At 42.1% G+C, this 27,899-nt stretch overlaps 1 protein-coding gene and 2 pseudogenes across 27 annotated transcripts in view; all 3 read right to left on the reverse strand.

Moving 5' to 3' along the window:
- Window positions 1-27,899, reverse strand: part of LOC118667948 (sarcolemma associated protein) — a 159,165-nt gene that overhangs the window by 104,053 nt on the left and 27,213 nt on the right. The gene's annotated exons all lie outside the window — the stretch shown is intronic.
- On the reverse strand, window positions 11,807-23,424 carry LOC118667951 (annotated as a pseudogene).
- LOC118667954 lies at window positions 24,365-25,600 on the reverse strand (annotated as a pseudogene).

A 27,899-nucleotide genomic window follows, 5' to 3' on the forward strand; every position in this document is an offset into this window, starting at 1 on the left:
ATAGTAAAAGGGTAACAGGCCTCCCGGCACCGGGATCAGCGTGACAGGGGACAGCGCCCAAACCCCCTGATCAGCCCTGCTCTGTGTGTGACAGGGGGCGGGGCCACAACCCCCCCCGCCCCCCCCTCCGGGCCCTGCTCTGTGTGTGATGGGGTAGAGCCATAACCTCCCCATCAGCCCTGCCCTGAGTGTGACAGTGGCGGCGCCCCAACCCCCTGATCCGCCCTGCTCTGTGGGTGATAGAGGGCGGTGGCCGAACCCCCCCCCTGCCCCCCCACGGGCCCTGCTCTGTGTGTGATGGGGTAGAGACATAACCTCCCCATCGGCCCTGCCCTGAGTGTGACAGTGGCGGCGCCCCAATCCCCTGATTGGCCCTGCTCTGTGGGTGATAGAGGGCGGCGCCCCAACCCACTGATCCGCCCTGCTCTGTGTGTGACAGGGGACGGTGCCCCAACTCCCCTATTGGACCTACTCTGTGCGTGACAGGAGGGAGCTCACCAACCCCCTGATGGGCCCTGCTCTGTGCATGACAGGGTACGGAGCCCCAACCCCCATGATGGGCCCTGCTCTGTGTGTGACAGGGGGCAGTGCCCCAACCCCCGGATTGGCCCTGCTCTGTGCGTGACAGGGGGTCGCGCCGCAACCTCCCCATCGACCCTGCTCTGTGCGTGACAGGGGGTGGTGCCCCAACCCCCCAATCAGCCCTGCTCTGAGCCCGACCAGGGGCTGCACCTAGGGATTGGACCTGCCCTCTGCCACCCGGGAGCAAGCCTAAGCCAGCAGGTCGTTATCTCCCGAGGGGTCCCAGACTGCTAGAGGGCACAGGCCGGGCTGAGAGACCCCCTCTTCCCCCCGAGTGCACAGATTTTTGTGCACTGGGCCTCTAGTCAAAAATAATGAGGCAGAATTATCAGCACTGAAATTAAATATATCCCTTTTTTAAAAAGGATATATTCTAATATACCATTAGAAAACAAAAATCTGAACGAATGTATACAAACAGCTCACAGCCTATCTACACAAAAACAAATCTTATGCCTGGTCTGTGTGGCTTAGTGATTAAGCATTGACCTATAAACCAGGAGATCACGGTTCAATTCCTGGTCAGGGCACATGCCTGGGGTTGCGAGCTTGATCCCCAATAGGGTGTGTGCAGGAGTCAGCATAATGATTCTTCTCATCATTGATGTTTCTATCACTCTCTCCGTCTCCCTTCCTCTCTGAAATTAATAAAAATATATATTTTTTAAAAATCTTAAGAGTTAAACTTTAAAATTAAGAAAGCTAAAAAAATGTGTTCAATAAGCCTACCAAATCTTCAATACCATATTATGGTCATTTAGAGGAAGAGAGTGGAAGATGAAAAGAAGAAGAAAAAAACAAAACAAAAAATACAGGAGTTTTGCTCTAAAAGGAATCAAAGAAATGAGCATGCAGAGCAAAGGAAACCATCAAGAAAATGAAAAGGCAACCTTCTGAATGGGAGAAAATATTTGCAAATCATTTATCTAAGGGGTTAATATCCAAAACATAGGGAACTCACACAACTCAATAGGGAAAAAAAGAACAATGAGATTTAAAAATGAGCAGAGGAGCCCTGGCAGGGCAGCTGAGAGTGTCATCCCCATATGCCAAGTTTTCTGGTGTGATTTACGAAACCCCCCCCCCGCCCCCCCCCACCTCCGCTTCCTGTCAGAGCACTGACAGGAATCAACCAATGAATGCACAGATGGGTGGAGAAACAAAACTGATGTTTCTCTCGCTCACCCTCCCTCCCTCTCTCAAAAATAAATAAAAAATAAATAAATAAATAAATAAGAGCAGAGAATCTGAATAGCCATTTTTCCAAAGAAAATGGTTAGCAGGTACATGAAAAGATGCTCAACATCACTAATCATCAGGAAAATGCAAATCAAAACAAGGATGAGATATCACCTCACACCTATTTAGCATGGCTACTATAAAAAAGAAAAGAGATAGGTGTTGGTGAGGATGTGGAGAAAAGAGAAACTTTGGGCATTGTTGGTGGGAAAGTAAACTGGTGCAGTCACTATGAAAAACAGTATAGCCAGTTTGGCTCAATGGATGGAGCGTCAGCCTGTAGGACTGAAGGGTCCCAGGTTCGATTCTCGTCAAGGGCACATGGCCGGACTCGATCCCCAGAAGGGGGCATGCAAGAGGCAGCCAATCAATGATTCTCTCTCATCATTGATGTTTCTCTCTCTCTCTCCCTCTCTCTTCCTCTCTGAAATCAATAAAAATATATTTAGAAAAACAGAAAAATGGTATAGAGGTTCCTAAAAAGTTTAAAATAGAACTACCATATGATCCAGAAATTCCACTTTGGGTATTTATTCAAAGAAAAAACTAACTCAGAAATATGTATGCAACCCATGTCCTTGGAACATTATTTACTATAGCCAAGATATGGAAACAACCTAAATGTCTATTAATGAATGAATGAATAAAGAAAATGTGGTATAGATATTATTCAGCTATTAAAAAGAATGCAATCTTGCTACTTGTGTCAACATGGACTTTGAGGGCATTATGCTAAGTGAAATAAGATGGACAAAGAAAGATAAATACCATCTGATTTCACTTATATGTGGAATCTTAAAAGTAAACAAAAAACTCCCAAGCTCAAAGGCACAGAGAACAGACTGGTGGTTTCCAGAGCAGGGGGTGGGAGTGGGTGAAATGGGTGAAGGGAGTCAAAAAGCACAAGTTTACAGTTACAAAACAAATAAGTCATGGGGTGTAATAATGTACAATCCAGCAACTATCCTATATAATAAAAGGTTAATATGCAAATTGTCCCCTTGGGAGTTAGACCGACCAGGAGTTCTACTGCTCACTATGACGTGCACTGACCACCACGGGGCGGCACAGAATGAAGGAAGGTCCCAGCCGGCCCTAATTGCCAGCCAGGCCTAGGGACCCTACCCATGCACGGTTCGTGCACCGGCCTCTAGTAGTTAATAACACTGTACTGCATACTGAAAAGTTGCTAAGAGAGTAGATCTTAAAAGTTCTCATCACAAGGAAATTCTATAACTACTAGAGGCCCAGTGCACAAATCTGTGCACCAGTGGGATCCCTCAGCCTGGCCTGCAGGATCAGGCCGAAACCAGCTCTCCAACATCCCTGGAGGGGTCCCAGATTGCGAGAGGGAGCAGGCCAGGCCCAGGGACCCCCACAGGTGCATGATCGGGGCTAGGGAGGGACACAGGAGGTTGACAAGCAGGGTAGGGACCATGGGAGGGCTCCAGGGCATGTCCAGCCTATCTCAGTCCCAATCAGCCAGACCCCAGCAGCAAGCTCACCTACTGGTCGGAGCGTCTGCTCCCTGGTGGTCAGTGCATGCCATAGCAAGAGGTTGAGTGGCCTTAGCGTATCATTAGCATATTATGCTTTGATTGGTTGAACGGCCGACAGGCCGACTAGACACTTAGCACATTAGGCTTTTATTATATAGGATGTATAGCAATGCATATTAACTTGACTTTCTATGGTGATCATTTTGCAATATATATAAACTAGAGGCCTGGTGCACAAAATTTGTGCATGAGTAGGGTCCCTAGACCTGGCCAGCAAGCAGGGCTGATTGGGGCCTTCAAGCTGCTGGCCAGGGCCTTCCTTCCCCAGCTGCCAGCCAGGGCCTCCCTTCCCCAGATGCCAGCTGCCAGACGGGGCCTCCCTTCCCTGGCTGCCGGCTGCCAGCCAGGGCCTTCCTTCATTCCATGTAGCCCCCTGGTGGTCAGTACATATCATAGCGAGCGATCGAACTCCTGGTCTCCCAGTCGAACTCCTGAGGGGACACTTTACATATTAGGCTTATATATATATAGATATCAAATCATTATGTTGTATACCTAAAACTAATGTTATATATCAATTATACCTCAATAAAAAAATTTTAACCAGATAAAGAAGAAATGAGCAGTAGCTAAAAGGGAAGGTAGTTCAGATAATTTTTTTTAAATAAGAGAAAAATCACATTGTTTCATATACTAACAAAAAATGACCCAGTAATGAGGAGGGGCCCTTAGCCTATCCCTGGGGAATCAGAAAAGGTTTCCTGGAGGAGCTGTCCCATGCTGAGTCATGAAGAGTAAGAGTGAGTAGGGATGAGTGAGGAGGAAATTGAGACAGCATGAGCAAACAGAGGCAAGAAACAACAGGAGGGGGGCATGTGAAGTTCAAAACTGAGAATGATAGGAGGTGAGGGTGAGGCTGGAGAGGTAAACAGTCACTAAGCCTTTTAAGATAAATCAAGCAGAACAACTATTATCATATAGATAACACAGGCCTTGCCACTATAGGGTTTTTAGGCAGGGAAGTACTAAGATCAAACTGACATTTCACTGAGGAAGTGAATGGCTTGAGGGGTTATTAAAAGGCAGGGATAACAGTTATGAGGCTACTGAAATAAAGAAATAATAAAGTCCTGAACTAGGACAGCGTTAAAAGTAGTGAAAGGGATTTAGTGAAAGATCTGATGTGCTCAGTGTTGAAGACAGGAGCTTCTAGAGGGGGCTACTGTGTACATGATAATGCCATTACCTGTATTTGGAAATATTAATGGGTGGGGGTAGTGAATGATTTGTTTCAGTTTGAGGTATATTGCTTTTGGAATCTCTATAGGACATCCAAGTAAGTAAATGTAAGCAGGCAATTGGGTAGAAAACTCAAACCGAGGGCTCAAAACATCTGAAGGGCATCAGGATTTGAGGGGTTATTAAAATTATTATCTACTAGAAGCCCGGTGCATGAAATTCATGCACTCAGGGGGGTCCCTCAGCCCAGCCTGTGCCCTCTCACAATCCGGGAGTGGGGAGGCTCCCGCCACCGCTGCTGGGCTCACCAACTGTAAGCCCAGCTTCTGGCTGAGCGGTGCTCCCCCTGTGGGAGTGCACTGACCACCGGGGGCAGCTCCTGCATTGAGCATCTGCCCCTTGGTGGTCGGTGTGCGTCCTATTGACCAGTCATTCTGCCTCTTAGTCAATTTGCCTATTAGCCTTTTATTATATAGGATAATAAAAGCCTAAGCAACCATTACAGCAGAACAACCAGAATGACTGGTCGTTATGATGTGCACTGACCACCAGGGGGCAGACGCTCAATGCAGGAGCTGCCCCCTGGTGGTCAGTGCACTTCCACAGGGGAGCACCGCTCAGCCAGAAGTCGGGCTCATAGCTGGCGAGCGCAGCAGTGATGGCAGGAGCCTCTCCTACCTCCATGGCAGCGCTAAGGAGCAGTGAGCTGAGTGGTAAGGAGCAGTGAGCAGGCGGGCGGTAAGGAGCGAGAAGTCCCAGACTGTGAGAGGGCACAGGTGGGCTGAGGAGACTCCCTTGCCAGTGCATGAATTTCGTGCAGCGGGCCTCTGGTAATATATAAGATGATTCAAAAAAATGTTGGCATTGGTGGTATAGTGGTGAGTATAGCTGCCTTCCAAAAATAACATTTACAAGGAAAATAATGACTGAACTTTAGGAATACTAACATTTAAGGAGAAATTAGTGGAGAAAAATGCTTGAAGTACTTTTAGATAGGACAGTCAGAAAGGTAGAAGAAAAATCAGGAAAAGATATATCCAAAAGGCCAGGGAAAGAGCCAAAAGCTAATACTTCAACCATTAATTTTTTTTAAAAAAGCTGTAGTGACCTGAATAAGCTGTCAGAGATCAGAGATCAGGAAGCGTCAAATCACATAACAGTCTGGATTTTCCAATTCTGTTGTATTAATATTTTAAAAATCAGGGCCATTTCCTCCTGAGGTTCTTTAAAAAAAAAAAAAAAAAATAAGGCCATGGAGCCTTATTTATTTATTTATTTTGTTAATACTCACCTGAAGGTATTTTTCCATCAATTTTTAGAGAGAGTGGAATGAAGGGGGAGAGACAGAAAGAAACATCGATGTGAAAGACACATGGATTGGTTGCCTCCCGTACTAACCCCGGACCAGGGCCAAGGATCAAGCCTGCAACTGAGGTACCTGCGCTTGACTGCTCTATCCACTAAACCCGTGGTTGGCAAACTGCGGCTCGCAAGCCACATGTGGCTCTTTGGCCCCCTGAGCGTGGCTCTTCCACAAAATACCACGTGTGGGCACGTACATAGAGTGCGATTGAAACTTCGTGGCCCATGCACAGAAGTCGGTATTCTGTGGAAGAGCCACACTCAAGGGGCCAAAGAACCGCATGTGGCTCACGAGCCACAGTTTGCCGAGCCGCAGTTTGCCGACCACTGCTCTAAACCAAACCAGCTAGGTCACTTCCTAAGGTTCTTAAGTAGTGACGCCAATCTGAGTGGAAAATACTAAAGGGATTAAACATAATTGTACATTATCTACCGTTTTAGTCGAGGAGTATCTATGGTTACTCTACACAAAGAAAATTGGTAATGTATTTATTAAACCAAAAATTGTTGTTAATCATAATAAACTGAAGAGAAAAATGTTTACTTTTTATCGTTCCTGACTTCTTGATTGTTACACATTATCTCACGCCTGACTTCACAAAACTCAATTAACTATATAAAATCTTACAAGCCTTATATAACAATGAAAAGTAAGCATGGATGATGTAGCAACCTATAATGCTAGTAATTAGGGGAAAGTATTACCAATACAATAAAAATTTATCAGAAATGGAAAGAATTTTTGATGTTGGAAGAAAAAAATAACTTGAAAGATAAAGGGAGAAATAACAGAGCAAGGGTCAATTTCCGTTTCTTCTTTTTTTTTTCGATTTTTGTTTCTAGATTTTAGCTTTACTTTATCTACACTTTTTGGCAGGCTATCTAAAAAAAATCACTCACTCTTGGATGGCTGTACTAACCTGGAGTGACTCCCAAGTGTTTGGTCCCACCCATACAAAAAAATGCCACAAAGAACTTTAAAAAAAAAAATCTACAGGAAGCATATTTTCAGATGAGCACCTAAAGCAAAATCAGTGAAACAAAGAAAAGACATGACATGGGAAAGGTAACAGCATTTTCTTGGAGTAGGATAGGGGGAACTCCCAAAGTGTGTGTCATTAGCCAAAGCTGGAAAAGCAGGATTCAGAGCACAGCAGAGCACACATGCAGCTCTCTAGACCAGACAGAAAAAAAGCTGTGCTGGGTTAGTGCTTCTAGAGTTTGGGCGAGTCAGACAGAGTGGGGAAGAAAGCACTACCACATTCAATTTCAGCATACAGGAAAACTGTGTGGCTGCTTTCTTACCTTTTGGTTTATTTCTTCTTATTAATTTACTATTAAAATATTTTAATTACATTCAAGGAAGCTAAAATGAAAGTTACCTCAGAATTTTATTACTTCAAGTATCTGGACAGGCTTTGCCACGCTGCTTTGCACAAAGACTAGACTAACATATAAAGCTAGCATCACTATCACAAACAACCTTTCTAGCATTAGACAGTTTGATTTTGTTAATTAATGTAACAACCAATTTGTAAAAATTTATTTCTATGGTTACTAGCAAGGATTAATGTATATTTATTACATATATTCATCTTGAACAAACTGCTTGTTTCTTTGGCCATATGTTTATCTACAATAATCTTGATGGCCTTCTTTTATTTTGGAAAGGACATTTTATGTGTTATATATCTTAATTTTTCTGTCATAATGAATGCAAATGATGTCCCATTTCCATTTCTTTTGGAACAAAAGTTTTCAATGTTTATTTAGATACCCATTGATTTGATTTGCCTTCACTTGGGAGTAGGCTATAGTAGTTACTCATCTACCAATAAATCCTGAAGTTGTTTCCATTATTATATAGTCACACTGCCTGTCTTAGAACTTTTTATTTGCCTGCTCCAGTCATTACCCTTTAATTCTTTTCTATCATTTGTGTTTTTCTTTATATATATCTAAATACATATTATTGGTTTCAGAGAAGAAGAGAGAAGGAAAGAGAGATAAAAACATCAATGATGAGAGAGAATTATTGATCAGCTGCCTCCTGCATGTTTCACACTGGAGATCAAACCTGCAAGACTGGGAATTGAACCATGACCTTCTGGTTCATAGGTCAATGATTAACCACTGAACCACACTGGCTGGGCTTTTTAAATTGTTTTTAATCCTCACCTGAGGATATGTTTATTGATTTGAGAGAGAGAGACAGAGTCAGAGAGAGAGAGAGAAACATCAATGTAAGAAACACTGAACCCGCATGTACCCCAACAGGAGATCAAACCCACAATCTAGTATGTGCCCTGACCGTGAATTGAACCCGCAACCTTTTGGTGTGTGGGATGATACTCCAATCAACCGAATGTGTTTCTTAACAAATATATTGCTATCATCCATTCTTTAAAAGAAATATTTTTGTGGCTAAGTAGTGATATGAAATTTAATGGGTTCCAAGCAATTCTACTCCTAGGTATCTACCCAAGTGAAATGAAAACACAAGAACTGTACACAAATGTTCCTAGCAGCATTGTTCATAATAACCAAAAGTTGGAAGTAATCTAAATGTCCATCAACCACTGAATACAATAAGATATATTGTCCCTCTTGGGGCTGGGTGGATGTGGACAGATTGGGGGGGAGGGGAGATGGGGGCCATCTGTAATTAACATTACCCAATTAGGAGAAGATACGAAAAGTATACACTTGGGGAATTGGGAAGCATTGAATTAAATCTCTGGGAAAATAGAATAAGATATCTGACATACAGGACATGTAGGATAGGAACTCTCTCATATCTATACTTACACAAACAACTCATCCTAAAATAAAATCTAATCCCTAAACAAACAGAGCTCTCTCTTCTTGTCTGTGAGGCACAAAGTTTTCTCAGGGTTATTTTGCCCATCAAGCCAGAAAACACACCACCTCTCTTCTGTTATGGGGGTTAGCTAGGTATGTTTTATAAACAAAAGTTATTATGATTAGAGGAAAATGTCCTCTAATATTAGTTATGAGTAACAAATCTATCTGTCAACTGTGGCCATCTAACTTCATTTTATTTCCTGGCAATGTTAATCTATTAATTAACTCTCTAACACAGAAATAATGATCCCCGTAGTGGGCAGCCTACTGCAGCTACACTATATAGAAAAGAGGAGAACTTCTAAAAATCTAAAAATAAATGTATGAATATATAACTTTCAATTTTACCCTTCAGAGGAAAAAAAAAATCATCATCTTCATTATAACTGCCACTATAAATTGAGGTACCACAGAGTGACTTGCTCATAAACATTTCCAAAACAATAGAATAGCTAGCCAAGTCCCTTAACCACTGAAGATTTAATTATCTCATTTAGTCAGTGAAGGAAAATTACCTTATATGATAAAGCGGTAATATGCTAATCGACCATCAGGCCTTGATAAGATGGTGGTGCCCACAGCCACAAGATGGCGGCACCCAGTCCCTTCAGCCCCGCCAGGGGGGTGGCAGGTGGCAGAGCGCCTGCCGTTGGAGTCCCCCAGTCCCCTTAGCCCTGCCGCATGCCCGCCACCATAGTCCCCCAGTCCCCTCAGCCCCCCCTGCAGTGAATTTTCATGTGACCATTACCTTTTAAAAAAAATCCTTACCCAAGCATATGATTATTTCTTTTAGAACATCTGTTCTCGGGGAGCAGGCCTAAGCCAGCAGGTGGGCATCCCCCTAGGGTCCCATACTGTGAGAGGGTGCAGGTTGGGCTGAGGGACCCGCCATGTGCATGAATTTTCATGCACCAGGCCTCTAGTATATTATGAAAGTCATCTATTTCTTCTATAGTCTTTGTTTCTCGGGGTTCCGAAAATGAATTCCAACATGGTTGTTGACTCTGAAAGTGACTTTAACATACTCAGATTTATCTCTTAAAGCATTTGATCATGCTCTACCAACTTCTAGCTGAGTTCCCCTTATAATATTAACTTTTCCTAGAATGGGCTAGGCAACTGAGGAATAACATTCCTTTGGGCTTTATGACATTTATTAAATTTAAAATCAAAACATCAGTTGAAGAAAAATAAGTATGACCTAAGAGCCTATGCAACTTAATTACAGATAGATTAAGCTGTACCCATTAGCTTCAGAACTAAAAGAATCAGAAAAAACTGTAGAAAATTAAGTATAAGATTTTTAATGCTAAAAAGGTCTACAAAATACCCTTATTGATGAAATAGCTTAGGGCCCCAAAGAAGCTGCCAGGCCCTAGCTGGCTTGGCTCAGTGGATAGAGTGTCAGCCTGCAGACCAAAGGGTCCCGGGTTCAATTCCAGTCAAGGGCACATGCCCGAGGTTGTGGGCTCAATCCCCAGTAGGGGGTGTGCAGAAGGCAACGAATCAATGATTCTCTCTCATCATTGATGTTTCTATTTCTCTCTCCCTCTCCCTTCCTCTCTGAAATAAAAATTAAAAAAAAAAATTAAAGAAATGGTTTCCTTCCCTTTAAAAAAAAAAAAAAAAAGAAGCTGCCAGTATAAAAACACATGACAAATAAGTAAAACTAGACAGCCAGTATCAGTCCGTGGGCCAACCCTCTATCCATTAAGTTAAACCAGCTAGGGCTGGCCTCCCAGTTTTTCAACACTCAACTACATTGCCTTTTCATTCTGGTCCAACTTTTCATTTTGCAGATGAGGAAACTGTGTCCCCTAAGGAAGAGACAGAATTCATTCAAGGTTCAAAACTATTTAATAGCAGTACTAGTACTGGATTAGTACTCAGAGTTGTTGTTTTTTTTTAATTATTGACAGTATTACAATTTCTCCCTGCCTTTGGCCCCTTCTACCCAGCCCCAGCCCCACCCCAGGGCTTCACCACATTATTATCTGTGTCCATGGGCTATGCATATATGTTCATTGGTTAATCTCTCCCCGTCCCCCTGAGATCTGTCAGTCTTTTCCATGCATTAATGTCTCAGGACCTATTTTGTTCATTAGTTTATTTTATTCATTAGATTCCACATATAAGTGAGATCATGTGATATTGGTCTTTCTCTGACTGGCTTATTTCTCAGACTCGGGTTTCTTATTCACATTATGCTTTCCTATTTCACATTGAGCTTTCCCCCATTTAGTCTTTCTAAAAAGTAACGTTTTTTTAGTATAAAATACTTACTGTTGAAGTCAAGAGAGTACAATAAAGTACAGAAGAAATTAAAATTACTCCTCCCAGCTTCCAAGGACAACCACTCTCAACAGTTTAACATACTTATATGCATTGTAAGACCACCATTCCACTCACTTGCCCAGTATTTTTAAAGAAGTTTAAAGACATACTTTATATATAGTTGCATATTTAATTTTTTTTCACTTACATTGTTATGTTCCATGGCATTAAATATTTGTTGAAAATATGACTAAATGCCAAATGACGCTTCATAAATTTAATTAATTTATTTAATAATAGGTCTACTGATTATATATGGTAGATTTTGGGGAATTAATCTCTATGATGAAACTGCTATACATCTTTAGGCAATATCTCTGATATTATTCTTAGATTAAGTCCCCGGAAACGGCATTACTGAGTTAAAGGGTATAACAATGTCTAACACTTATGTGGTGCTCATTATTGCCAAACTCCTCTATGTGCTTCACCTTGTTTAATCCTTACAACAACCCTATGAGAGAAAATGAATGCCCAGAGAGAATAAGTGACTTGCCCATAACTGTACAACTAGAAAGGGACATCATCACGATTTACACCCAAGTAGTCAGGCTATAGGAGCCATGCTCTTAAATCACCATGCTGGCCTTTTTTTAAAAAATATATTTTTATTAATTTCAGAGAGGGAGATGGAGAGAGAGATAGAAACATCAATGATGAGAGAGAATCCTTGATTGGCTGCCTCCTACATGCTCCACACTGGGGATAGAGCCGCACCCAGGCATGTACCCTGACTAGGAATCGAACCATGACCTCCTGGTTCATAGTTGATGCTCAAACACTGAGCCACGCTGGCCAGGCCATGCTGGACTATTTTAATTCCACACTTTTTCAACTACATGATGCTGGTCTACTAGAAGTTTACTACAAATGTACAAAACTCATCTGAGGAACCTGTGCTTTAATAAGCATCCCAGGAGATTCTACAGTTTGAAACCCACTATTTTGATCTAAAAACGTAAAAAGAGGACATTTAATAAACCCTCCCCATAAAAATCTTAATAATTATATTGATGTTTTAAATATGGATGGGAGGACCAAGTAAGAGAGTATTCAAAAATGGTTCATGTGAATCTTCATGACCTTGGATTAGGCAATGGCTTCTTAAATACAACACCAAAAGCACAGTGACAATATAAATTTACAAATTTAAGATTATTAAAAATTATTTAAAATATAAATTAAGCTTAATCAAAATTAAACTTTTGTGCTATAAAAGACACCATCGGGACATCTATTATCTTATTACACTTATATGAGGCACCTAGAAGAGGCAAACTTACAGAACTAACAAGTAGAAATAGTGGTTACTATGGTCTGGGAAAGAACAAGAAAGGGAGTTATTGTTTAAAGGGCAAGCAATTCTATTTCATCTCTCTCTCTCTTTGACAATCTCTCCCATGGTAGCTATTTGGGCTACTCAACCCAGGATTCACAACTTTCAAACACATTACATTCAAGACAGCTTAAATTTTATATTCTCTCTTCTTGAATGCTCAGTTTGGTCATTTAATTTAATTAGAGCAACATGGTTATCCTTTACTCCTATAAACACTCCAGGATTGCTCTTACATTCAAATGAAACACATGTGGAGGGCTGGAGCTCAGTAGGAAGAAAAAAGATCTGGACTGGCAACGAATTTTCACATTTCTGTAGCTTCACAGAGTGCTCCTTGTTGTTGGCATGCAGCAAGAAATCTTTGTCTTTTGTAAGACTGAGGCTTACCATTAATTTGTGACAATCAACACAATCACCTGCTTCACTTACAGGTAACTGCAAGACATAGTAAAGAATAATACTTTGTATTTCTCTTGTTTTTCCCTCTAATCTTCAACATAGATCTCAAAACCTCCATCCACAAAACCAAAAGTAAAGGATTAATCGCTATATGTGTTCAGGGAAAAAGAACATTCTAGGATACTTGAGCCATCAAATGTTCTAGTATCTTTCTGGACCACAGGCATATCAAAGGGGAAGGCCTCCACAAATTGTTCAAGGTGTTCCAGGTGCTTCCGAAAGGTAGTGAATAGCAGATGTGGCTCTTTGTGATTTCCAACTGTTTCTGGTGAATGCCTTTTGACAGTTTCTTTCCTAAAGTAACAGGCCTTCTTTTCTATGACAAGGCCAGAACATAGCTGCATAAAGTACATCTTGTAAATTTCTCTGGCCTTCTGTTGGGATTTTCTCAACCCAGAAGATTTTACCAGGGCTTTTCCTGCTGAATTGTTCATCTTTGCTGGGGAAATTTTGGTGGTTGAATACCTCATTTCAGGCTTTATTTTTCAGGCTTCTTGGGCTTTAGCAGAGGAAGGGCAGAGTGGACTACAACTATGTGAGGAGAGTCTGGGGTTGGTGGCTCTGGGAGAGAGCTGAGAGGGCAGCCACTAGGAACCCTATACTAAGTTATTCCTCCATACTACAGAAGCCATCTTTCTCAGGTAGAGAGTTCTGATCCAGGCAGAGCATTCTCATCCATGCAGAGCTTTCTATTTCGGATGACGGAAAAGTTCAGGATATGGATGAAGGTGATGGTTGCATAATATTGTGAACATATTTAAACACGTCACTGAATTGTACACTTAAAATGGTAAATTTGTTGTGTATATTTTACAATAATAATAATAATAATAATAAAGCACCATCAAGACAATCTACTGAATGGAAAAAAAATTGCAAATCATTTATCTGATAAGGGAATTGTACCCTGAATATATAACTTAATGATAAAAAGATAAATTAATTTTTAAAATGGGGAGAAGATGTGAACATTTCACAAAAAATATATACAAAAGGCCAATAAGTACAGGAAAAGATCCTCAATATTACTAGTTGTTAGGGAACTACAAAAAAAAAAAAGGGGAGGGGGGAAGAAATACCACTTTATACTCACTAGATGGCTACAATAAAAAAAGACAGGAAAAAGTATTGACCAGGAAGTGAAGAAATTGAACCTTTATTATACACTGCTGGTGGGGCACATATAATAGGCCAACCACTTTGGAAAACAGTTTGGCAGTTCCTCAAAATGTTAGGTATGGAGCTACCATATGACCCAGTGAACTAAAAACATATGCATAAAAACTTGTACATGTATGTTCTCAGTAACATCCTATATAATAAAGAGCTAATATGCAAATGGTTGTCACCTGGGCTGGGAGACCTGAGGCCATGCTCCCTGCATCAGCACCGGGGTCAGGGGATCTAAGGCCGCGCCCCCAACCCAGCACTGCTTGATGGGGGATCTAAGGCTGCGCCCCCCACATCAGCACCGGGGCTGGGGGACCTGAAGCTGCACACCCCGCCAGGCCTGGTCTGGATCTCGCTTGATTTTGAGGCACATGCGGGTGGACGGGTACTTGAATCTGGGTCCCATGGTACACCGCAGACTCTGACAGGAGGGAGATTTTAACATACATTTTACTAATTTTCTTTCATCTCTGACACTTCTATTATAGAGAAAGGGCAAGTAGCAATATTAAAATATTTCCTCTAATTCCTTTTTAATGTGCACGAATTTTGTGCACCAGGCCACTAGTTATTCATAATAGCCAAAGAGTAGAAACAACCCAAATGACTATCAACTGATGAATGAATAAGTGAAATGTGGTATATCCCTATAATGGCATATTATTTGGCAATAAAGGTATGAAATATCAATACATGCTACAACATGGATAAGCCTTGAAAACACTATGCTAGATGAAAGAAGGCAGACACAAAATCATATAACATATAGTAGCATGTTATATGATTCCACTTATATGAAATATCAAGACATCTATAGAGACAGAAAGTAGGCTCATTTGTGGTTGCCAGGAGCTAGGAGAGGGGAAAATGGGGAGTGATAGCTAATGAGTACAGAGTTTTTTTCTGAGGCAATAAAAATGTTCTGGAACTGAGTAGAGGTAATAACTGCACAATTCTGTGAATATATTAAAAGCCACTGAAGTGCACACTTAAAAAAGTTAAAAATAAACTAAAAAGATGGTTAAGAAATTCAGGATAAGGACATGAATTCTGAAATAAAGTGCTTAGAAAAGTGTTTATGGAAACCATAGACATGAAAACAAGGATGGAGATGTCAAAACTGTCAAAAAATTAAAAACTAGGCAAGTACAGTGTGATGCAAACAAAAGTTTGAAAAGTTCTATTAAAATTCATACTTAGGAGATGGAAAAGTGAGTTTCCAAGCAGGAAGAAAACAAAAAGAATAACTACCAAAACAAAATCATTCAATGACTCATCTAAGAGGTTCCTTAATGACTTTGAAATAACCAGAATATGTTAAGGACATATGATAGTATTGCTTTTGCACAGCAAATTTGATGACCTGAACAATGTTGAATTCCCTGTCAATAAATGAGAAGCACTCCCATTTGTCCTAAATAGGCTGAGGGGATGATGAAAGATGGTTCAATGTCAGCTCCATTGGGGGCAGGGACTTTGTTTTGTTTAATAAAGAACAGTGCTTGGCACACAGGAAATGGTCAACAATAATGGCTAAGTAAATCAACAGCACTTTGAAATCTACAGAATACTGTACATATGTTTTAGGAATTAGCATTTAGATGAGAAAATTCTACACACCTAGAAGTGGAATGTTAATAGGTGGAAACCCAGAGAAACTAGTTTCAGGGAAGAAAAGAATTTCCCTCTAATATCACACTGACCGGAGGCAAATAAGCCTACATAACTCGCTTATGTTTTTTTTTTCAAGTGAAATAGAGTTTATTAGTGAAGCAGTGAGACAGAGCACAAGCTACTCCACAGACAGAGCAGCCCTTGCTTGTGTTCTTAAATATTTAAACATATTCCATAAATGATAAAAGCATAATATGCTAATTAAACCAGATGACCTTCTGGACAAAGTCAGGGCTGCGAGGGAAGCCTAGGTCCCGGGTGCCTGCTGGCAGCCGGAGGGAAGCCCAGGTCCCAGGTGCCAAAGGGAAATCGGTGCCAACAGTCGGGGGAAGGAAGGCCTACTCTTGCATGAATTTCGTGCATCGGGCCTCTAGTATTAGATAAATTTCCCTTATTTTTACATAGTTAGTATAATAGAAACTATAAGTGAGTCCATAAACTTCTAAAGAGTTAATGATTTAAATGGTAAAAATAATTATATACACTTAGAATTCATCAATGTCAAGTTAAAGAAACACCGAAAGACATATGAAAACATGCTCAAAGTCACTAATTATACGAGAGATGCAAATCAAAACAACAATGCGGTATCATCTCACACCTGTCAGAAAGGCTATCATCAACAAACAACAAATGTTGGAGAAGATGTGGAGAAAAAGGAACCCTTCTGCACTGCTGGTGGGAATGCAGACTGGTGCAGCCACTGTGGAGAACAGTATGGAGCTTCCTCAAAAAACTAAAAATGGAACTCCCATTTGACCCAGTGATCCCACCTCTAGGAATATATCCCAAGAAGCCAGAAACACCAATCAGAAAGGATATATGCACCCCTATGTTCATAGCAGCACAATTCACCATAGCTAAGATTTGGAAACAGCCTAAGTGCCCATCAGCAGATGAGTGGATTAAAAAACTGTGGTACATCTACACAATGGAATTCTATGCTGCGGTAAAAAAGAAGGAACTCTTGCCTTTTGCAACAGCATGGATGGAACTGGAGAGCATTATGCTAAGTGAAATAAGCCAGTCAAAGATAAATACCTCATGATTTCACTCATTTGTGGAATATAGAGAACAACATAGACTGATGAACAGGGACAGATCCAAAGACAGAGAAACAGTGATCAGACTATTAATCCCCAGAGGGAAAGCAGAGGATGGAGGGGGCAAGGGGAAGAGATCAACCAAAGGACTTGTATGCATGCATATAAGCCAAACCAATGGACATGGACAACAGGGGGACGAGAGCATGAGTGTGGGGCAGGGGGGGTGGGGAAGAGGATGGGGGGGTATGAGGACACATTTGTAATACCTTAACTAATAAAGAATTTTTAAAAAGTTAAAGAAACAAAGTATCTACACTAATAAAAGACAAACATGCAAATTGACTGTACCTTCGCTACGCCTTAAGCCATTCCCACCAGCCAATCAGAGCGACTATATGCAAATTAACCCAACCAAGATGGCGGCCAGCAGCCACGGAGCTGGAGCAAGCAGGAGGCTTGGCTGCCCCAGTAATGGAGGAAGCCAAGCTTCCCGTCTGCCGCGGCCAGATCTGAGCTCCACTCAAGGCAACAAAGTTTCAATTATAGAAGATAAATAAACCCCAGATACCTGCTCTCAGCTGGCCGTGGCCACGGAGCTGGAGCAAGCAGGAGGCTTGGGTTGCCCCTGGCAATGGAGAAAGCCAAGCTTCACGCCCACCCTGGCCGGCTCTGAGCTCCACTCAAGGCTACAAAGTTTCAATTATAGAAGGTAAATAAATCCCAGAACCAAAAAAAAAGAAAAAAAGGAGAGGCTGAGAGCTTCCATCACCGGGGGGCTTGGCCAGCCTTAAAACGGCCCTCAACCCCTCACCCAGACTGGCCAGGCACCCCAGCAGGACCCCCCACCCTAAAGGGGGTGTGGCCAGCCTGAAAACAGCCATCAGCCCCTCACCCAGGCTGGCCAAACCTCCATGGGGTGAGGGTCCCCACTAGGGGGGGGAGGGGGCTTGACCAGCCTGCAAAAAGCCATCAGCTCCTCACCCAGGCTGGCCAGGGACCCCAGTGGGGACCCCCACCCTGATCCGGGACACCCTTCAGGGCAAACCAGCCGGCCCCCACCTGTGCACCAGGCCTCTATCCTATATAATAAAAGGTAATATGCAAATTGACCCTAACAGCAGAACAACTGGGAATGACTGGTCACTATGACACACACTGACCACCAGGGGTCAGATGCTCAATGCAGGAGCTGTCCCCTGGTGGTCAGTACACTCCCACAGGGGGAGCTCTGCTCAGCCACAAGCCAGGCTGATGGCTGCCAGCACAGCGGTGGTGGCGGGAGCCTCCCCCGCCTCCTCAGCAGCACTAAGGATGTCCGACTGCAGCTTAGGTCTGCTCCCTGCTGGTAAGTGGACATCCCCTGAGGGCTCCGGGCTGCCAGAGGAATGTCTGACTGCCAGCTTGGGCCCGATCCCCCCAGGGAGGGGGCCTAAGCCAGCAGGTGGACATCCTCCGAGGGGTCCCAGATTGCAAGAGGGCATAGGCCAGGCTGAGGGACCCTCCCGAGTGCACAAATTTTTGTGCACCGGGCCTCTAGTAGAAGATAAAATCCTCTAAAGATATGATTTAAGATGGTGGAGTAGGTGAACAAGGTACTCACTGCCTCCCACAACCACATCAAAAGTATAACTAAAATATAAAACAATCATCATTCAGAAATGTCCATAATCTGGCTGAATGGAAGTCCTACAACTAGAGAATTAAAGAAGAAAGCATATTGAGACTAGTAGGAGGGGCAGAGGCAGAACAGGTTGATCCAACACCCATGTGTCAGAAGGGATATGTAGGCTGCGGAGGCATCCTATTAAGGAGCAAGGGGTCCCAGCCCCACACCAGACCCCTCAGTCAGGGTTTCAGTGCTGTGAAAAGAAGCCCCTGTAACTGTAAAAATCAGTGGGGATTGTGGCTGAGTGACAGGGAGGCTGCTAAAGACCCAGGCAGTTCCTCTTAAAGGTCTAGTGCACAGACTTACTTGGGTTCATTCTCCCTAAGCTCCAGTGCTGGGGCAGTGGCTTTGGGGATCTAGGGACATATGGGGAGGAAGTGGATTGTCTGGCATCAGAGCAAGAACTGAGGGGCAGTTTTCTCCCAGACAGGGGTGCTCACGGGGGTCATTGTTCCTATGCCAAGACCTCCTCCATCACAGACCTGACTAGCAGGCACCATATCTGAGTCTCCATCAACTTGGTTCACATTGTTTGCTCTGCCCTGATGATTCCCTGAGACCCCCGCTCCATCCAATTTGCAGCCCCACCCATGCTGTTTGCAGCAGCTTTTCCATATGGATGCCATCCTGGCCCAGGCTTCAAACTTTCCTAAAATCTCTCAAACAAGTAGCAGCTGGCGTCAACATGCCCCATACCTCTCAATAAGAGGCCCCAGGCCTGGCACTAGAAGCAGCCTGCCTTGCTTCACAGTTTGGCCTCTCCTGAGAACTTCCAAGCTCAACACAAGTTAACAGCCATCTGCATATTGCTCTGTAGCTCCTGGCGGGTGGCCACAGGCAGGGAACAAGCAGTGACTGACTTTGCACCTTCAGGGGGCCCCCATTAGCCAGTGCACTGGTGGACAGCTTCCGATCATGCCAGATTACAACTCTACACATCCACGAGCGTCACACTCAAAGGGCCAACTCTAAGCACCAAAGCCCCATTGATGCAAGTCCTGCTCCATAGGGTGTCTCCTGCAGAGCAGCTCTTTGACTGAAGTCCCTGCTGATCCTCACTGCCAATTAGAGTGAACCTAGAGTGAACAGCTCAGGCGCTTGGGGAGGTGGAGCCACTGGGCCCTACAAGACACCTAACTACACAAGGCCACTGTACTAATTCCAGGAGACATAGCAGCTCTAATACATAAAAACAAACAGGGAAGCAGACAAAATGCAGAGATAAACATGTCACAAATGAAATAACAGAGGAAATCTCCAGAAAAAGAACTAAATGAAATGGAAGCAAGCAAACTACTATATACAAAATTCCAAACAATCTTTATAAGGTTGTTCAAGGATCTTAATGAGAGCTTCAAGGGACTTAATTAAGAATTTCAAGGGACTTAGTGAGTATTTCAAGGATCTTAGTGAGCATTTCAACGACATAAAAAAGGACCAGAGAGAAATTAAGCATACACTAACTGAAATAAAGATAAATTTACAGGGTTTCAACAGTAAAGTAGATTTCGAGAATCAAATCAATGACTTGGAATATGAGGAAGCAAAGAAAAAAACACCCAATCAGAAAAGCAAAAACGGAAAGGAATAAAAATAAATAAATAAAGGCAGTTCAAGGAGCCTCCGGGTCAACTTCAAGTGTACCAACATTCACATTATGGGGGTGCCAGAAGAATAGAGCAAGATACTGAAAACCTATTTGAAGAAATAATGACAGAAATGTTCCCCTACCTGGTGCAAAGAAATAGACTTACAAGTCCAGGAAGCACAGGGAATCCCAAACAAGAGGAACCCAATAAGGTCCACACCAAGATACATCATAATTAAAATCCCAAGGGTTAAAAACAAAGAGAGAATCTTAAAAGCAAGAGAAAAGCAGTTGGCTACCTACAAGGGAGCAGCCATATGACTGCCCATTGATTTTCAACAGAAACTTTGCAGGCCAGAAGGGAGTGGCAAGAAATATTCAAAGTGATGAATAGCACAGGCCTACAACCAAGATTATCTACCTACCAAAGCTATCGTTTCAAATTGAAGGTCAGATAAAGAGCTTCACAGACAAGAAAAGGCAAAAGAAGTTCATCACCACGAAACCAATATTACATGAAATGTTTAAGAAGGAGAAGGAGGAGGAGGAAGAGAAAGAGGAGGAGAAAATGTGAACAATAAAATGGTAATAAATACATTTCTATCAACAACTAAATCTAAAAATCAAAATAAACAAACAAGGAATCTAATGAACAAAATAAACCAATGAATAACAGAACCAGAGGCATGGAAATGTGGAACAAACTGACAAATCTCAGAGGGAAGTGTGGTTATGAAGAGATTAATCAAAGAATTTATATGCATATATGTATTACGTATGGATACAAATAATTGAGTGTTGAAGGCCTGGGGTGGGGCGGGAACCATATGGAGCAGGGCAATCAGGAGAGTATTACATCTGTAATACTCTCAACAATAAATATTTTTTAAATGATATGATTTAAGTAAAATATCATAGACAAAATAAATATCTATGAAATCTAAGAAAATATAAAACCTGTTAAAATCTATTCAATTCTAACTGAACTTAGAACAATGAGCATAGAAGTAAGACAAAGTCCCACCTTATAAGAATTCACTTAGTATAACAGGCAAGAAAAAACTACAATACAGTGATAAATGTCCTAAAAAAAGATAAGGACAATTTCTAACAATGATTGATTCAGCAAATTTACTTCTAAGTTTACATGGAAAATTAAAAAGAGACACATTTTATTTTAAAGCATTAAAATATATTTATATAAAGTTTCTATATCTGTCACACAAATAAGTCAATACCAAAAAAAAGGTATTTATATTAAAATATCACTAACAACATTGTGTTTAAATATTTAATCAAAAATTAATACAAAATTTTATTCTTTAAAATACAGTATTCTATTGTTAGAATAATGGCAGATGTCACTAGTTAGTTCATTTTAACTCACTTTTCTTTTAAAACAAGATACCTGCAGGCAATGGACATACAATTAAAGCTGTAGTTCAAGGTCAAACAATTTCCTTTGGCCACACTAAAATGATAGCCCATTAAAACATCCTGTTATACTTGTCACATTTGAAAACCATTTTTTATTTACCTCTATTAAGGACTTTATTTGAATTAAAAATATCAAGCAAAATTTGAGATTAAATTTTTGCTTTCCATTAATAAATATAGATGTCTTTATATGGGTCAAAGTTTAGTAAAGGACATAAATTCAAGTATAAGAGATCTCCGTTACTCACTAAAATTACAAATTTTAAGTACTTAATCTGAGCAAATTTAAATGCCATTCCAAAAATAATCAATTTTTGGAGTTTTCTGTTGATATAGGAGTTCATTTGATAGTTTTTTGAAAATTATATTAATACTGAAATAAATTTTTACATATTTATAACTTAGAAAATTAAGCATACCTTAACTTTTCTTACGTTCTCAAACTGTTTTTCAAAACCCCGAGAAATTTACAATTTTTCAGGCATGTTATCTGAGCAGAGCCGGAATTATAATAAGGAAGTGACAACGCAGATTCTGGGTTTTGACATACATGCTTTACAATAGAAAACATTGTGCAAGTAAAAGAGTAGTAAGGTTCAGAACTGTAACACATGCAAAATAAAATGTTACTCTTTTTTTAAAGTAAGACTGCTGCTATACACAGTGGCCAATCTCATAAAAAGCCATTCTAAAATCTCCTTCTTCCCCTAACTCTTGCTCAAAGTAAGTTTTTCTATCCCAGAACTCATAAAATGTATTTAAATCTATATCTCAGTATATCTTTTTTATCTTTACATTCATGGATATAAGTCTCTGAAATAGAAAATATTTTATTTGACCTCTTTGCTCCAAAGTAACTTAACTATGTTTTTCTATTAAATTTAGAGTGAATTTTTAAATACATACATGATCTCATTTTATATAGTATAAATTCAGAGGAATTATTAGTCCTACATGTTTAATTGGAAATTGTTTGCTATCTTCCTTTTTACTTAATGTCAAAAGTACATTTTAATAGTCACATATTCAGCATCTACCACAAAAAGAAGAATGCAAAACTGAAAAACTATTATAAAGTTTATAAATAGAAAATAAATGACCATGTAACAAAAACTTAAGCAAGAGAATTTGATAATCCACAAAATGGATCTCTCACTGCAAAAATATTCAAATTTTACCATGATGTTTCACTTTTTTTTTTTTAACATTAGTTTGTAAGTTCCCATAACCATTTTTGAATTGTTAGTTGTTTATCAGGATGGATACTAAAACATTAACCCTTTCATTGAATATCATTCCCAGATTAAGCAGTTCTCAGAGAGACTCTCATTCATATTCTTTAGACACACACACACACACACACACACACACACACACACACACACAACTTAAAAACTCAGGACATCAAAAAAGTACTAGGGAATATATCAGTGACTACTGAATTTCTAATTTTTGCAGAATTTCAAAGTGTTAACGTTCCTATATCTTTTTGAAATCTGTGACTCACATCCCATTTCCACAAATTATATTTAACACAATAAGATTTCAATTTACATTTAAGTCTATTGAGAAATTAATATGGATAGGGAGTGCCTAACCTATATGGCTTTTCTCATTCCACTTCTCCCCCACCCCACCCCATCCCACAATGTGGGGAACCAGTAGACTCCTTAAAAGTAACAATTAAAACTGGAGAAAAAAAACAACAAATTATCATCAATGAAGTCTACATACACATATCTTTTATATGGAATAAAATGCCCTTAGTTACACCTCTGCATCCAATTCAGTCAAATACTTTCAGAGCTGTCACACAGTCTTCTATTTTTTTTTAAGGTATTTTATTGAGTTTTAGAGAAAGAGGAAGGGGAGAGAGAAACATCAATGTGAGCAAAAAATGGATTGGCTGCTTCCTGCATGCCCCCTACCAGGAATTGAACCCACAACCTGAGCATGTGCCCTGACCAGGAATCGAACTGGCAACCTTTCTGTGCACAGGACAACTCTGAACCAACTGAACCACACCAACCAGGGCACTCACAGCCTGAGGATATTTTTTTTCCACTGCTTTTCAGAGAGGGGAGGAGGGAGGAGAGAAAAAAAACATAGATGTGAGAGACTGGTTACCTCCTATGCAACTCACACCCCAGGTATGTGCCCTTGACAAGGAATCGAATCCTCTACCCTTCGATGCTCTAACCACTGAGCAACCAGCCAAGGCACTCACAGCTTCTTAACCCAGTGACAGTGAGCTTCCATACCCACCACTCCACTGAAAAGCACTCAAGCCACTGATGAGACTTACCTGTCAAACCCAAGGACTATTCTCAGCCCTTGAATGCTACTAATAAGTACCTTTTCAAAAACTCTCCCCTGCCCTTTACTTCACAAATCCAATCTTTCCTGGTCCTCTTATTTCTCTGGCCAGTTTTCCAACCTTGTTTTCTTTCTCCGTGCCAGCTGTTCAAATATTGATCATCCCCAGGGTTCTTCCTTAGCCTCTAGAGATGTACAAACTTCCCTGTATTTCCTACAGCCTTCACTACACTGGTGATGAGTCTAAAATCTGTCTCTCCCCATCCAGAAATTTATTTCTAACTGGTCTTTCTTCTATATCATTCTACTGGGTCTCCTTGTCTCTAGGCACAATTCCAATGTCTTACACATTATCACCAAGATTGCTGCTCTAGTCCATCCAGCATGGTTGAGTGTCAAACTATGAACCAGGAGGTCACGGTTTGATTCCCAGTCAGGGCATATGCCCGGGTTGCAGGCTCAATCCCCAGTGTGGGGCCTGCAGGAGGCAGCCGATCAATAATTCTCTCTCATTATTGACGTTTCTATCTCTCTCTCCCTCTCCCTGCCACTCTGAAATTAATATATGTACACACACACACACACACACACACACACACACACACTTTGCTGCTCTAAAAGCAAAGATCTAAACATGTGATTCTATTACTTTAAAATTTTTTGGAACTCCTCACCACTGTTTTAAAGAAGAAAGCAGCATGACATTAAAATCCTTCAAAACTTGATCCTAAATTTACCTTTCTTCCTCATCTTCTGTCCCTTCCCTCATATGTCACACAAAAATCACTCAAAAGTTCTCAAACAAGACACCTATTTTTATTCCTTCATGCTATTACTCATGCTATTTGTTAGTGCTGCCTAAAATGTACTTTCCTCTCATTTGCATGCTAAAATCCTACTCTTCTTTTAAGACTAGTTTCAGTTACCCAGAGATGCCATTCTATCTATTCCTTCCTTCATCATCTTATCAACTGATCATTCCATCCTCAACATTTCTACCGTACTTTATAGTACCTCTCTTAGACATTATTTCACTTCATTGTAATTTTCTGTAGACATGTCCATTTATGCAGAATCCCTAAAAACAGAGATCGTATTTTTTCACTCTTGAATCCCTCTCAGCTAGCAAATATGCCACATAGCAGATGCTTAATAAAGAGATGCTCAATAAGCAAATGCTATGTAATTTATGTCACGATTTTATTTTCTTTACCTTTTCATTTCTATTTTACACAGCAAGTTTATTTTTCTAAAGGTATATAAACAATAAGCAAAGTAAACATTCAATCAGATCTTAACTGCCAAGTATTATCTGTCCTGGAACTGTTCCATTAATTTCCAATGTCTAAGCATCTTAAATTCAATAATCATCATCTTCATCAGAGTCCATTATTTTTCTTCTATTGAATTTAACTGTCACTTTCTTTTCTGTTTGTTGGCTTACTTTTTCAAGGATTTCTATTAAACCTTGTTCTGCTATCTTCCCGCTTAGTTGTCCATATCTTGCCATCTGTATAAAGTAATTCTCTACTCCTTTAGTTTTTTAGGGCTTTAGAAGTGCTAAATTACTAAACCGGCCCCAGCTGACTGATCCAGAACTTGGGCTAAGATCCTGTTTCTCATTTCTGCTTCTTGGCACTTTGCTCCCTGTTGTGCTGCATTGCCAGGATCCCCATGCTTTACCTGCAGCTTGGCCAGCCTATGCTTCCACAGAGCTTCCAGCTCCTCCACCAATTGTGACCCTCTGGGTGGAACAGCCACAACCCCACTCCAGCCCACTCTGAGTTATCTCTCATAGCCTCTATGTCACTTTTTTAAATATCCTAATGTTTGACCTTATGAACTAATATATACTAGTGTTTTATTTGAAAATATAATTGATGTAGAAATCAGTCTTTGACAAAGCAGATGAATAGACAAAATAAAGTAAATGAAAGTGATATATTTTTTAAACCACCATGACTAAACCTCATAACTCAATGTCACAGTTATTTACAAAAGATATTAAGTATTGTATAAATGATATAGCCTTTATCTCTCATAAGAACAACACTTGCCAGGCCAAAGTGGTTGAGTGGTCACAGTTTGATTCCAGGTCAAGGCACAGACCTGGGTTGTGACTTGCTTTAGCCAATGAAATGTGAGTGGAAGTGACTTGTGCCATTTCTGAGCAGAAGCTTTAACTGTAATTCCATGACTCTGCATAGCACTTTTCCTTCTACCACTAGAACATGTCCCTGATAGGAACTGCTCCTTTTGGCTGAATTCCAGAAAGGAGAACAACTATGGATGGTGCTGCCATCTATCTAAACATGTAACATGAACAAGAAATAAGTATTTGTTGTTACAAAACTCTGAGGTCTTAAGGTTGTTTATTACCACAGTATAATTAGCATAAACTGAGAGATTGAATTAGATGCTCCTCCTCTATAATATAACACCCAGGCATATTCCACTATAAATATATTATACTAGAGGCCCAGTGCACAAAAATTTGTGCACTCAGAGGGGAGGAGGGTCCCTCAGCCCGGCCTGTGCCCTCTCGCAGTCTGGGACCCCTCGGGAGATAACGACCTGCTGGCTTAGGCCTGCTCCTGGGTGGCAGAGGGCAGGCCCAATGCCTAGGTGCAGCCCCTGGTCGGGCTCAGAGCAGGGCTGATTGGGGAGTTGGGGCACCGCCCCCTGTCATGCACAGAGCAGGGTGGATCGGGAGGTTGCGATGCCACCCTCAGTCACACTCAGGGTAGGGCCGATTGAGGGGTTGGGGCACCGCCCCCTGTCACACTCAAGGCAGGGTCGATGGGGAGGTTGCGCCGCCACCCCGTTACGCACAGAGCAGGGCCCATCAGGGGATTGGGGCGCTGCCCCCTGTCACGCACAGAGCAGGGCCCATCAGGGGGTTGGGGAGCTCCCCCCTGTCACTCACAGAGTAGCGCCACCCCTGTCACACACAGAGCAGGGCCAATCAGAGGGTTGGGGCGCTGCCCCCTGTCACTAACAGAGCAGGGCCCATCAGGGGGGTTGGGGCTCCGTACCCTGTCACGCACAGAGCAGGGTCGGTCAGGGGGTTGGGGAGCTCCCCCCTGTCACGCACAGATCAGGGCCCATCAGGGGGTTGGGGAGCTCCCCCCTGTCATGCACAGAGCAGGGCCGATCAGGGGGTTGAGGAGCTCCCCCGTCACTCACAGAGTAGGGCCGATAGGGGAGTTGGGGCACCGCCCCCTGTCACACACAGAGCAGGGTGGATCAGGGGGTTGGGACGCCGCACCCTGTCACACTCAGGGCAGGGCCCGTGGGGGGGGGGGGTCTTGGGGCGCTGCCCCCTGTCACACACAGAGCAGGGCGGATCAGGGGGTTGGGGCGCCGCACCCTGTCACACACAGAGCCGCAGGGCGATCAGGGGGTTGGGGCGCCTTCCCCTGTCACTAACAGAGCAGGGGGAATAGAGAGGTTGTGGCCCCGCCTCCTGTCACACACAGAGCCGCAGGGCGATCAGGGGGTTTGGGCACTGCCCCCTGTCACGCTGATCCCAGTGCCGGGAGGCCTCGCGGCTCCGCTGATCCCGGTGCTGGGAGGCATATTACCCTTTTACTATATAGGATAGAGGCCTGGTGCATGGGTGGGGGCCGGCTGGTATGCCCTGAAGGGTGTCCTGGATCAGGGTGGGGGTCCCCACTGGGGTGCCTGGCCAGCCTGGATGAGGGGATGATGGCTGTTTGCAGCTGGTCACACACCCTTCAGGGTGGGGGTCCCCACTGGGGTGCCTGGTCAGTCTGGATGAGGGGCTGAGGGCTGTTTACAGGCTGGCGGGTGACTGAAGCTCCCAACCACTCATTTTTTCCCTTCTTTTTTTTTTATTCTGGGCCAGCTTTAGCTCTGAGGCTTGGCTCCAGCTCTTAGGCCTCCGCTCCTGAAAGCAGGTATCTGGTTTGTTTTGGGTTCTATAATCGAAACACTGTTTCAACTCCAGCTCTGCGATCCCAGCTGGCTTAAAGCAGGTTTCTGGGGTTTTGTTTAGCTTCTATATTTGTAACAATGTTTCAAACTGCAAGCTCAGAGGCCGGCAAAGGCAGGCGGGGAACGT

This window comes from Myotis myotis, unplaced genomic scaffold (genome assembly GCF_014108235.1).
Source record: "Myotis myotis isolate mMyoMyo1 unplaced genomic scaffold, mMyoMyo1.p scaffold_m19_p_13, whole genome shotgun sequence".
NCBI classification, from domain to species: domain Eukaryota; kingdom Metazoa; phylum Chordata; class Mammalia; order Chiroptera; family Vespertilionidae; genus Myotis; species Myotis myotis.